The sequence below is a fragment of the Vulpes lagopus genome, chromosome 17 (genome assembly GCF_018345385.1).
Source record: "Vulpes lagopus strain Blue_001 chromosome 17, ASM1834538v1, whole genome shotgun sequence".
Lineage (NCBI taxonomy): Eukaryota > Metazoa > Chordata > Mammalia > Carnivora > Canidae > Vulpes > Vulpes lagopus.
Genome location: NC_054840.1, coordinates 21779656 through 21792697, shown reverse-complemented (window position 1 = coordinate 21792697; position 13042 = coordinate 21779656). Strand labels below are relative to the sequence as shown.

Below are 13042 nucleotides of genomic sequence, written 5' to 3'. Positions count from 1 at the left end.
CTCTTCTTGATCCAGCACCCCCCTTCCCCACCTTCTGGTTTTGCCTGTTGACCCCACCCTACAAACTCACGTATACAGAGACACACCCTAAATTCCAGCCACCACTGAGTCCCATATCACACTGTGCTCTTCTCACCTCTGGGTCTTTGAACATGTCGTTACCTTCTCATAGGTAAGCACTTCTGTGTCTCTGGAAAATTATTTTCTTCCCAGATTTGGCTCAAATGTCATCTCTGATGTATGGCCCTCTTAGACACCCGGAAATGAGTTGGTAACTCCTTCTGTGAGCTCTGTCAAAACATAGTCACTCATATTAAGCACCTAGTGGCATTGTGACTTTTTGTTTTTACATGTCTCTCTCCACTAAACTGGGAAATCCTCAAAGGTGAGTCCTTCCACAGAATGTCTACTCAACAAATATATTTTTTTTAATAAATGAAATATCAAAAATGGGTATTTAGTAACAAAAGTACTTTTGTCCCTTGATCTTCAGTGTTTCCATCCATAAAATAAGTCTCTGAACCAGATACATTACAATTCTACTAGCCGCAGATTTCATACTGCATCATCCTTCAAGTATACAGCTCATATCCTTGGCCCACTCAGTAGTAGTAGATTTTGCTGAGTTATTTTTCCCAAGGAAGGAGTGGGACTGTGGGTTCACCCACACAGCAAAATGGCTGGTCTCAGTAGCTCCGATTGAAGTCACAGAACTGCTCAAAGACAGGGCTCCACATAGAGACCCAGAAACCCAGGACCCACGCTGCCACAGGCCAGGACTCTGGCCATGTCCCTAGCACACTCATGGTTACTGTCCACCCACATGTGTGCTTGTTTGTGGGCACTCACGCAGGCATTGTCACAGTCCTCGGGCGGGCACAGAGGGTGACGCATCCGTGCAAAGGAACCACCCACAGAGTCTCACCTCCCCCAGGTCACCATCCCCAATGATCCCCACACCTCCAGCACCGCCTACACACTCACGTACCCACAGGGCGTTGGGTTGTCTGTCTGCAAATCTGGAGTTTTATACATTGGACCACAATGTCTTTCAGCCAGTGGAGACAGGTACACCTACCTATGTGCTGATGACTCTCCTCCTCTAACCTCCATCAGCACCTTGCCCCTCAGTATACAGCTTCTGCCGGTGTGCTGGCATGAGCACATCTGCATTCACCTCCCAGGTTTCTCTGGGAACATTAGTTTATCCCCCTGAGCCTCAGTTTTCTCACCTATAAAGTGGGACTAGTGGCCCTGCTTACCTTCCTTACATTGGTATTACCAAGATGCAATAAACTAATGCACATGAAGGTGCCTCATGAGCACAGTCAGGCACAATGCAAGCATGTAAGGTTCACAGGAGTCACAATAGTGGTAGACACTAGGTTCTGCTACTAAGAAAAAGCCCCTTTCCAAACATAAGGGCACAATTCAAATCCAGATATTCCTTGAGTGTATATTCTACGCCAGACACAGAGCAAGAGATTGTTGCCAACATTAACCATAACTATTCTATCACTGAATTTGATAGTGTTTTGGCTTAATACTTATATGGCTGAAGTCATATGTTTATTTTGAGGTTTTAATATTTGCACATGTTCATGAATTTTACACATATCGAAATAGAAACAATAGATAAACAGAGAGGTGTGTGTGTACGCATGCGTGTGTGTTTGAGAGAAAAGAAGACTTTCCCAGGAGTTAGGAATGAAGTATAATGAAAAAAAAAAAAAAAGTATAAGTCCTGGAATAAGACATTCATACATAGGTTCAAATCCTGACTATGACTTACCAGCTTTTTCTTTTCTTTTCTTTTCTTTTTTAAGATTTTGTTTATTCATTCATGAGAGACAGAGAGAGAGGCAGAGACACAGGCAGAGGGAGAAGCAGGCTCCACGCAGGGAGCCCAATGTGGGACTCGATCCCGGGTCTCCAGGATCACGCCCTGGGCCGAAGTCGGCGCTAAACCACTGAGCCACCCCGGCTGCCCGGACTTACCAGCTTTTTGATTCAGGAAAAGTTTTGAATTCACTGAAGCCTCAATTTCTCCACATTACAAATGGAAATAAGGAAAACTCTCTCATGGGTCTGCTGTGCAAATGAAATAAAATCCTGCACACAAAATATTGAACTGTGTCTAGCACAGAGAAGGCTCGAGAAATGTCACCACCCCTAGGAGGGCTGCCTTTCTTTCAGGCGCTATGTGACCTGGGGCAAGTCACTCAGAGCCTGCACATACTTCTCATCTATAGAAGGAGAGGGATAAATGTGACAATTCCACGGATTCCTTCCAGCCCCAGGATGCCAGTGTCATATATCAAATATCTATTTCACGCAAGTACGTGGATTTAAATAATGAGCATGGCCAAGGGGAAGCCCTTTCAGCCTGATGTTTGCTCCATTTCCAAAGCGTTTCCTTTCTCTGAACGTACCATTTGCTGGCTCTCATATTTTCAATACAGAGCCCATTGATGGCTAAGAAAAGAAATGTCCAGCGCAGCTGCAGGTCCACTTGAGCCCTCCCAGCGAGCGCCCTCAAGCCCACTCTCTGTGAGCTCTGTGTTTGCAGAGCCTGTTGTTGTAGCGATGTCTGGAATCCTCGACACCTGCACATCAGCTTCCTGGGCATTTCCACTCCCCTCCTCCGCCCCCCACCCTCGGCTTCCATTTGCATCTGAAATGCAGCTGCTGGGGCCCTAAGGAGGGGAGCCAAGTGGACAGGACATCTCCTTGTCTGCTCTCCCTCCCTTGAGTCAAACCGAATCTGAAGCGCCTCTGTGCGAGGGCTTTTGTTGCCTCGTCATTATGTTTAAATGAGCCTCATCTGCAGGAGCATTTTTTTTTTAAATAAAATAAAATAAAACCACCACAAAAGACCAAAGCAGATGACATCTGTTCTTTCGATGAAAGCTTTTTTTGTCCTGAATTAGACTAAAAAAAGAAGAAAAGAAAAATTGAAAGGGGCTGGGCCTCATTTGTACTGTTCCTCCCCCCTCCCCAAAACAAAACAAACAAAATGAGTCTGTGTGGGGGGCAAAGGGGTGTTGAATGGATAAGAAGCAGAGGAGAGACAAGGGCAAATAAAAGAAACCCTCCCCACTGCTCCAGCAGTTTTGCCATCACTCCACACTAGGAATATGCAGGCACCATTACTTTAAGTGCCACTGATTTTGGAAGGTGTTCAAATTTCTGTTCTCCGTGCTCATTTCATGTGCAAAATATTTAACAACTCTTTAGCTGCTATCCCAGCCTTCTCCTGTAGTCTTTGTTTATTATATACAGCAGGTGGGTCTGATGCAGGTGGTACCTGGGATATAATTTGAGAAACAGTGATCTACATCCCGATAACCCCTAAATCTTTTAGTTCTTGTCTATAAACTAAACCATCCACCCAGCTCTCACATTGAACTTCATCCTTTCTCTGTCAACACCTGCTTCTTGTTCACTGAACCCTACCTAGGCCTGAATCCTGGATTCCTTGACACCTCCTTTTTCCACAAGCACACCACATCCAACCCATGGCCAAGTCCTGTCAATGTTTCCCCAAAACAACTCTGATCCTTCCTCTTCTCTCTGCTCCATTGTCAATGCCTAAGTCCAGGCCACCTTTACCTCTTGCTTAACATGTGTCAAAACATGCCCCACCCAGGAGCCAACCTTGCTGATTATGATCACTCTTCAAGCAAAACACTTTATGATTCTTGGATAGGGTTTAAATCTTTCATCTTGGCTTCCCAGAAAGTTCATGAGCTGGCCCTGCCTACCTCTCTAATTTCCGCCTACTGCCCTCTATCCCACCCCAACCAAGCTTCCTCAAGTCCTCAACCTTACTTCATGCTCTCTCACCTGGGGCCTTTGCACATGCTGGTTTTTCTACTTGGAACACCCTCTGACTCTACATGTAGACTTGAGGTCTCAATTTAAATGCCATTCTTCTACGAAGCTTTCCCTGACCACATCTGGCCACCTCCCACCCAACCACCAAACTAAGTTAGTACCCCAACTAAGTATTCTCAACACTGTGTAATACCCCTCTCAGAGCATTTGCTCAATTCATTGTGATTACTTATTCAATATTCTGTCCTCCCCATTGAAAAGTCAGCAACAATGGAGTGGGTATCTCCCTTATTTTGTCAAATATTAACAGATAAACTTCAATGCAGCTTCCTGCAGCATGGCTAAAAAGACCACTTTCTACAAAAGGCAAATATATAATTCTGTAATAGAATTATTCCTTTGGGATTTTAAGTGTATTTCAAAATAGCACCATAAATCCAGACTCGAAAGGTTGTCCACAGCTTCAGTTTCATTTCCAGGCCTTAGTCCTGCACAACCAAACTTTGTTGTAAGTTCCAAAGATAAGACTCTTTCATGGACAAAATTAACCTGATAAACCTCCCTCTTGAAGTCTCTAAGACCATTTCCTCCTGAAGTTTTCTCTTTCATCTTCCTCAGAGTCCCTGATGCTTGTCAGGCTCCTTCCATAGCAAAGAACACAGAGGAATATGGGAGGCAGGTCAAGGAATGGAGCCAACTAGCCTTGACTGTTGACCAAGTGCCAGGCACTCTTCAATGCCTTCCATGCTCTCTCCTAATAGTTCCATGAGGTACACACCATCTTCCTCCACTCACCAATATGAAAACTGTGGCATAGGAGGTGAAGCCACAGGCTGTGGTCACAATTCTGTAAATGGCAGAGCTGGCACATGAACTCAGATCCACCAACTCAAATTAGTCAACTCTTCGATTCTAGGCTGGCACCTTTCAAGGAGTAGAAATCTCAGAAGAGGAATCTGGCACAGAGTAGTAAGTTATCTCCCAGCCTGAGAATCTAGCAGAACCCTACAGTGCAGACATGGGAAAGAACAAAATTAGCAGGGCCAAAAACTATTTCTACTGGAAGGCACACAAATTTGAAAAGAACAGACTAGAAACCAGGAGGTTCTCTCACCTTTTTCAGATGTTGCCAGCCTGGTCACTTCTCCCAGGCAGGCATCATACTGTCCAAGGCAAAGCATCAGTCTTCTATGAGTATCTCTCCACATCCTCATCCACTTAGCTTCTTGTGGGGGTAGGGACCTTACTACTTTAAGATAACTGACAAAAACAAAACAAAACAAACAATCAAAAGCCTCCATGATTGACAACCCAACCATTTTGTTCTTCAGGCCAACATAGCAAGCTTAAGATTTTAGTTTGATGGTAGGGTTTGTCCATAGTTAGGCTGCTGCTTGTTCCCTTCTGGTCGTCTCACATTCTTTCTAGGATTTTCTCCCTTAGGAAGTGGAAATGAAGCATGTTTGCAAAATCAGAAAGTGGGGTGGTTCTACCAAAGACTGCTTTGTTCACTAGACCGCTAGTTATGAATGAGTGGGGGAGATTGAATTTGCTTACCATTAAAACCCCTCCGCATACTGGAATTCTAGAGGCTGAAATCCAGCACATACACAGAGCTGAGATGGAAAATCCTATGTGAGGTCAATGCTCCTCAATGATTCATCTACTAAACACAACACACTTTCCCACTTTCTTGATGAACAGGTGGGCCAACTGTCATGATACTCTTTTCCCATCCTGGGCTAAAGGAATCTCAGAGTAGAATCTGGAGTGACCAAAGAAGGGTAGGGAGAAGTGAAAGTGGTAGATAAATAATAAGTGGACTTTGACTGAGCATTGAGTATCAGATACTGTAAAAATACTATTATATATGTGATTTAATTTAGTCTTAAATGCACCTTCAGATTGATGGTTTTAGCCACATTTCATAGATAAATCAAAGTTCAGAGATATTCACTGGTTTTCTGGAAGACATGACTCCTTGTGTTCTCACCTTCTTTCAGATTTCTGTATCCACTCTGGAGGAAATATTTGGACTGAAAAGGAATCAGAGCCATAGGTTTGGTAGGAACATACCTGAAAAAACTTTAGGCTCTGGCCTAGACTGTTTCAACATCTCTTTTAAAGTCTCCAAGATTATTTAGGCAACAAGAAATTCCTAAATAAAGGGAGACTTGTGAGGAGTGAACCTTGAATTGTTGATATATGTATTCCCTGTGATTTCCCAGGCTGGTTAAAAGCAGAGACAATGACTGGAGGGGCTAAAAGAAGGGAGATGCAGCAGAGATGCAGCTACCCTGGCCTGGCATGGGAGGAAGAACAGGGGCTGTGTCTAATCCCTAGTACGCAAGCCACTGAACTCTGAATGGAGGGGAAAAACAAAAAACAAAACTCCTGGTCTCACATTCCTTCCATGGCCAACCAATATCCTAACATCTCAAAGTTCTGTGTAAAACAAATGTCAAGTTGAATTCCATAGCTAGCTATTGAATAAAGATGACTATTCCCATTCTGTGGCTAAGGAATCTCAAGTATTATGAAAGTCAATGCATTGCCCATTCTTTCTTTCAATAAATATTAATTAAGCTCCTACTATATGCCCAGAACTGCGTACAGTGGCAAATCAAGCGGACATAAAGCTTATAGAGTAGTGAGTAAACAGTCATTAAACAACACTTTAGTAGAAAAATAAATATAAAATTACAAATTATCATATATTCACGAAAGGGAAAGCATAGGGAAGTGTGAAGAGACATAATAGAAAGAATGGCATAGTTTTCATCGGTGGGTCAGGAAGGGCCTGACGGTACAGGTGACCATTACTCTATGAGCCAGGATGGGAGCAGAGGAGCAAAATGCAGAAATAGCCTTTGCAAAGCTCCTGAGGCTGGAAAGCAAGTGGCCAATGTAGTAAGGGGGAGGGGAGAGAGAGAAGGTCAGAGGGCAAGAAGGGAGCATATTATATAGGTCTCATAAACCATGGCAAGCACTTTGAACTTGGTGCAATTGGAAGCCATTGAAAGGTTTTAAACAGAGAAGAGATGTGACCTGATTAGCGTTAAGAAATATCTCACTAATCCTGGCAAATGGATCAGATGAGGATGAGAAACTATTGCTGAAGTCCCTCTAAGTGCTGATAAATTAAGCCCAGGAAAACATAAGTCTTAGACCTTTACCCAAAGTCTTCTTTAAGAAACCATTATTTATTATTTATAGTCTCAAAATATAGATATCATTTTATTAAACAGAATCATACTTTTTCAAATTACTTATCAACTAAAATGATCTAAAGGGGTTGCTTCAGGGCAATGCAACAACTAGCTGGCTTCCCTGGTCACCTTTTTCTACTTTTCAAATTTTCCAAGAATAGAGATTGAGGAGGGTAGCCATAATTAAGGAATACATCTATAGGTCATTTGCATCTCATTCTCCTACTCAGCCTCAACTACATTACACAGCAGCAGCAACAAATGTCAGGGGCAGGAAGTACACAACAAGAAGAATTAACCACAATTTTTTTTCTTCCAAACTTACACACACACTATCACACACACATACAGTTGGTTTGAAGTGGGGTGGGGGGAGGTACCCAGCCTTCTCACATTTTTAACCAATAGGATCTCATGGCAGCCATCAAAACAACAGCTTTTCAGTCAGTTGACCTTTCGTGATGGAGGGTTTTGCGGGGAGAGGAGAGAGAAAGGAAAGAGAAAACTTGGGCTTTGCGTCATTTGTCAGTCTCACAGTTGAACACTGAATCAGTCTTATGTTAGACACATTAATTTGATTAAGATACAATCCATGGGTCATTTGGGCATATAAAGTACGCCTGCTTAATTGCAAAATTAACAGTGAAATAAGATAAATCATTACCAAACTGGAGGTTATTCTGGGACTCCTGGATTGCTCCCCACCCCCCAACACACACACACACACACACACACTCAATTCATTTTCTCCATCTATTGTTGTTTTTGACACTTAGAAGGAAAAATTCAGTCTAAGGCAACAGAACGTGGCATGCCAGCAGTTAGCTCCTAAGGCTTTGGTTGAGGGAGCTAAGGCTCACTCAAAACAGGAACTACTGGTAGACCCATCTCCCAAAAAATTCCAAGAGTCCCTCCAAAGTGTGCCTAACCATCTGAAATGCGCAGGCACTGCAGGAAGTTATCTGTAGCCTCAAGAAATTCAGTTTGCAATCTGAGGGCTGAGATCCTGGTTTCCATATTTACTACATTACTTCTCGCCTGCCATTTTGTTTCTTTCTAGAAGCAGGCTGATTTTCAGGCTCTGAGCAACTTCTGGTCAATTATCTGCCAAATATCCACTATGAAAATATAAAAATGAAGACTTGATCCTGCATCTGAACAAGCTTTCCCTCTACTTGGTCACTGGGTTTTGTCTCCCCTGTGACTCCATGAGACACACCTGGCTATGGCTTACTGCCCACTGACTTGCTGTAGTGAAGACATGAAAAGCACCGTGGGACATAGAAAAGGAAATTAATCAGATAGCATGTGGCCTTAAAAGGAATTAGGAGGAGTTGGTCATTCGGAGAAGGGGAGAGGAGGGCATTCCCAGCAGAGGGGACAGGATGAATCAAGGCAGGGAAGCCTGTGTGCACATGAGGTATGTGGTCATTACTGTGGTGTAGAAAAGCAACAGCCAGGTGTTTTTCCCATCTTGAAGGAAAGCATTAGTGGCCAAACATATACTCCAAATCTGGGAGAATTAAGCCCTTGTCCCATGCAATACAGAGGAAAGAATTCTGGGTTGGAACTCAGGAGACCCATTGTTCCTGCATCTAACATATATGTGACCTTGAGCTGGGTGTTTCACCTGTCTGTGGCTGGATTTGGCATCTGCAAAACGGGAAGAAAGATCTCTTTCACAGGGTCTTTTTGAGGGTTAAATGGGAAAATGTACGTGAAAGTTTAACTCCCAAAGTGTCAAATCCTTTTCGACTAGAGGGTAAATCATAGATACCAAACTGAAGAAGTTATTACTCTTATTTCCCATGGGCAGTGTCATGACACATTCAGAGATCAGCAAGCCCTCCAGTGGCTGCAGCATAGGGAGCATGGCTAAGGCCGGCTCAGACAGACTCTTGAACGTGTGTAGATTTTGTATCTCATTCCGTTTGGAAGCAGGTTTATCCGTTATTATAGTCACTTAACAGATAAATAAAACTGACTCTTACAAGATATGCAAAGTGAAAAATAGAACCAATCATCTAAACTACTTATTCCGTGCCCTTGCAAATGACCCTATCACAGCTTCCCCGTTCCCTCTCAGCCCTAGTGCTTCTTAACTATGCTGTACGTGGTGCTGCAGCCAGACCCCAGTACATACACCATTTCTGAGTTCCAAGATGCCAGAGTCTGGGCAATCCCACATGTGGCTCAAGGAGACTGGTGTTTATGTTATGGCGCTGACTGTAGACTATACACTCCCTAGAGACTTCATGAGATAATGCAGGGACATTCCTAGAAGAGCTTTCTGATGGAACCCCAAGCAATTTGGAGCAAACCAAAGAGAGAGAAGCAAATTTGCCACCCTGTGGAAGCAAAGACTTAGCAGTGTGTGACACCCAAGATTACGAGATGATGGAGAAAAGAAAATTCTAAAATCGTTGACTCCCCTCCGGCACTTTTATCGTGAGGCTGAAAACATTTTACAGACGTGGATGTGCACTTTTTTTCATCGGCAGCTTACTTCATCCTCCCAGAACGGCAAAGCTTCCCCTTCTCTCATTTTTAAGACATGTCGACCAGATCAAGTGAGAAGACCTTTGAAAACTGCCATGCCTGTGGTCATCATCGCTTAGAGACAGAGACAGAGCAGGCCTTGACACTTGTTCCGTTCATCCCAGATGGCAACTACATCTCTCTGTTCTCCTGCTATTACATGGGAAAGAAGAGATGGATGTGAAGGTGTCAGCTCTGCTGTGTGTCCTTGAGCAGATTAATTTACATTTCTGGCTTTGGATCTCTTTTCATCATTATCCTCACAAGGTAGACATGACCTCTAATGTTCCTTCCATTTCAAATACTTCACGAAACTAGGACTCTTCCAACTGTGCTCTATTAGCAGGGCCAAGAGCCACGCAGAAGATCATAGCTGGCACCTCTGCTTCCTCACTTCTAAAACGAGGGTAATAACACCTACCATGCAAGGTGGCTGGAAAGATTAGATATAATATATGCAAAGCTGCTAGCACAGGGCCTGGCACCCCGCAGGTGTCCTGTAAGAGGAGGTTTTTAAATCAAAACTTAAGGATTTCCAGGATGTACCTCTCCCAGCCTGATCTCTGTGGTCCCAGGTAGCTTGGTGGCTTGAGCACATGGCCCCTGACAGACTCTTGGCCACAGGGAGTCCCAGTCCAAACAACAGAACAGTGTTTTAGGCTCTTCTGTTCCATCTAGAAGCCCCATGGAAAGCCTGCCAAGTTTTCTATTTCCTCTGGCTGGAACCTTGTGGCCGTGACTGCAGGCTAGCTCCAAGTGTCTGAAAGGGAGGTTTTTCCAAAGGCCAGCCATTTGCTCCACTGTGCTGGAGCCTGCAAACGCTTTCTCCATCCCTTGCAATCGAGAGGGGAGGGAGTGCAGGGGACTGGGAGCCTGAAGCAGGACCCAGGACGTCCTTCTGTGTCTGCTTTGCCCAGTTGACCTCTCCTGAGCTGCGAAGCACTCGAGAAGGGTTAAGTCTTCCTCACGACAGTGACGTTGTCGGAGATACTGTGCAAACAAGAAGCCGTAGAAGTATGTCTCACTTGCTCCGAGTCCCCAACCACTGCAGAACCTGAAAAAAAAAAAAAAATCAGAAAATTCCACTTGCTTTTTCCTATTTAATGAGGTCGAACATTCTTAAGGAATGAAAAGCACAGCTCCAGCCTAGCTTTTAATTAGCTTCAGGAGCCCTTGTTTCAAACTAGCCTCGTTCCCAAAGCTATTCTCTCTCTGCTCTGAATGAGATGGAAATTCAATTGCATCCGCCTTGTCAAGTCATAATAAGATGCTCCCCCCACTCAAGGGCACATGGGGAAAGACACTCAGTAGCCAGACAGACGCTGTACTTTTTGACCTCAGCAGGGCACCAGAACCTGAAAAAGGGCACTTCAAAAACTCTAGTTTATACCAAACTTGGTGTTGTTTTCGTAACCCCATGATGTGAACTTGGGCCAGTTTTTCCACATGTCCAGGGGGAAAACATGGACTTTAGAGCCAAACAGACCCAGAATCAAATCCTACCCTCTCATCCAGGTGTCTGTGCCAGTTAAGTAAGCGCTCATAGCTCCTGTCCCCCTTGTTTGTGACACAGATGTTGCTGTTTGCCTTGCGAGATGACGGGAGGGACCAAATGAAATATTGTGAGTGAAGCACAATGCCCTGGATGTCATCGGCACTCAAACACTGCTCTTCCTCTTTCCTGCCATCTATAGAACAGGATTAATCGCCCCCACTTTGCCTGTTTCGGTGGGTTGGACTAATGACTCAAAGGGAGTATATGGAGAGAGGGTAGAAGCCTGGGTTTTGTACTCAGAAGTGAGGGGTCAAACCCCAGTCCCGCTCCCTGCTATCTGTGCCACCCTGGGCAAGGTCCAGGGCCTCACCGTCTGTTCTCATGGCAAGTGGGGTACATCAGTAGCTCCTCCCCGGGACCACTGCAAGGACTAAATGAGATAGTATCCAAAAAGCCCTTGCCTAGTGCCTGGCACAGGGTGAGCACGCAATAAGTATTAGCTGCTAACAGCCACCACCGCAGTCGAAGTACGCTATAAAATTTAAAATCCTCTCAGATGCCCATCTCAAATCCTTTCTGGAAGGGATGTGCCAGTGTTACCGATGCTTATGTAAATGTAAGTGGTTATTATTTATGTAGGAGAACATTACTGAGTCTTATTCAGGAAGAGGGAGAGAACAATGCAGAGGAAGGAAAAATTTACGATGGTCTTCAAAGGGGAAAGAGAAGAAAATCACTTCTCACCCAGCACCGTAGCAGCAGCCCCATATATTAGCTCAGAGCTGCCTGTCTGCAGAAGTTACATCAATAGAGTCTCCTCTGAAGAAAGAGAAAAGGGAGAGGGAAGGAATGGAAAAGAAAGGGAAGAAAACCTCATCCTATTTTCTCTGAAAGTCACCCGAAGGCTGTATTTATCCAGCAGAATCTTGCTAAACACCCACCTCAGGGGAGATGCTGTGCCCTGAAGCCCAGCTCGGGCCCTCGGGGAATCTGCAGTCTAATGAGAACCTTACAACAAGTACATAAATAACTAATTAAAGGTAGAAAGTGAAGTGTCATGAATCATTATCATCATCATTATTAGAAGTCGCTTTTATGGGATTCCCTGTAGTTGGTATGCCATCCTTTTTTCCAAAAAGAATTTGGGGCGATTTGTGACATAAAAGAAGATATACACTGAGCAGTAAACAAAACTAGAGCAAGAAACTTGGATTAGAGCGAAAAGAAATGGCAAGGCTAATACAATTGTTGGGTGAGGCATCAGATTCAGCTTCGGCTCTGAGCTTCCTGGGAGTCAGGGCAAAATGGGAAACTCGTTCTTATAATTTATCATTTCTTCAATGCGGATGCTCTCTTAAGCCATATACAGAAACCTACGCGAGGCCTACTTCACCAATCTTGTACTTTCTATTCAATCATCAAAATGCATGTCTGTGTAATTTTGAGACGTTCAGGTACGCCACTAATCATTATCAACATTTAAGACTATGATTTGGAGTGTGAATTACTATTTTGCTGCAGTTTCTCATTTCTGCTGGGACCATTTCTCAGCTAGCAGCTATGCAGGATGCAGGCTGTTTCCCTCCGAAGGTTCATAAGGAAAAACATGTATACTTTAAAACACGGAGCAATTTTTGTATCATGATGCTAGGCCCGCTAATTTTATTTTCAATGAGATTTCACTATTCCAGAGGGCTTTGATGTGTCACAGGACTCTCTTGGCTTAATTGCTGCTGTTCTCAAGTCATGCCCACTTAGACAGGTAGGTGGGAGTGAGTAGAATTAGCCAACTGTACAGAAAAATCAAAGACACTTGCAAGGGTACCTAGTTCTGAGAATTGCCATGAATTTTGCATGCCACTGACTAAGAAAGGAAGGAAGGAAGTGACATCTTGAAGGCCCCCGGTTTGGGCGGGCTGCGGTGAAGCCGACCAGCTGTTACTCTTTTTCTGGCTGGTTTCTG

At 44.1% G+C, this 13042-nt stretch overlaps 1 long non-coding RNA gene across 8 annotated transcripts in view; it reads right to left on the bottom strand.

Annotated features, from left to right (window-relative positions):
- LOC121477525 overlaps positions 1–13042 on the bottom strand; it is a 38933-nt gene that overhangs the window by 22278 nt on the left and 3613 nt on the right. For 3 of the 8 annotated variants that reach the window (XR_005984274.1, XR_005984278.1, XR_005984279.1), the window contains exons 4-6: positions 9553–10638; positions 4952–5097; positions 1598–4842 (exon numbers count right to left, since the gene is read on the bottom strand). This is a non-coding gene — a long non-coding RNA (uncharacterized LOC121477525). Of the gene's footprint in view, positions 1–85; positions 291–1597; positions 4843–4951; positions 5098–9552; positions 10639–13042 lie in introns of those variants that run through there. The other 5 variants (XR_005984277.1, XR_005984276.1, XR_005984275.1 and 2 more) reach the window with 4 other exon arrangements.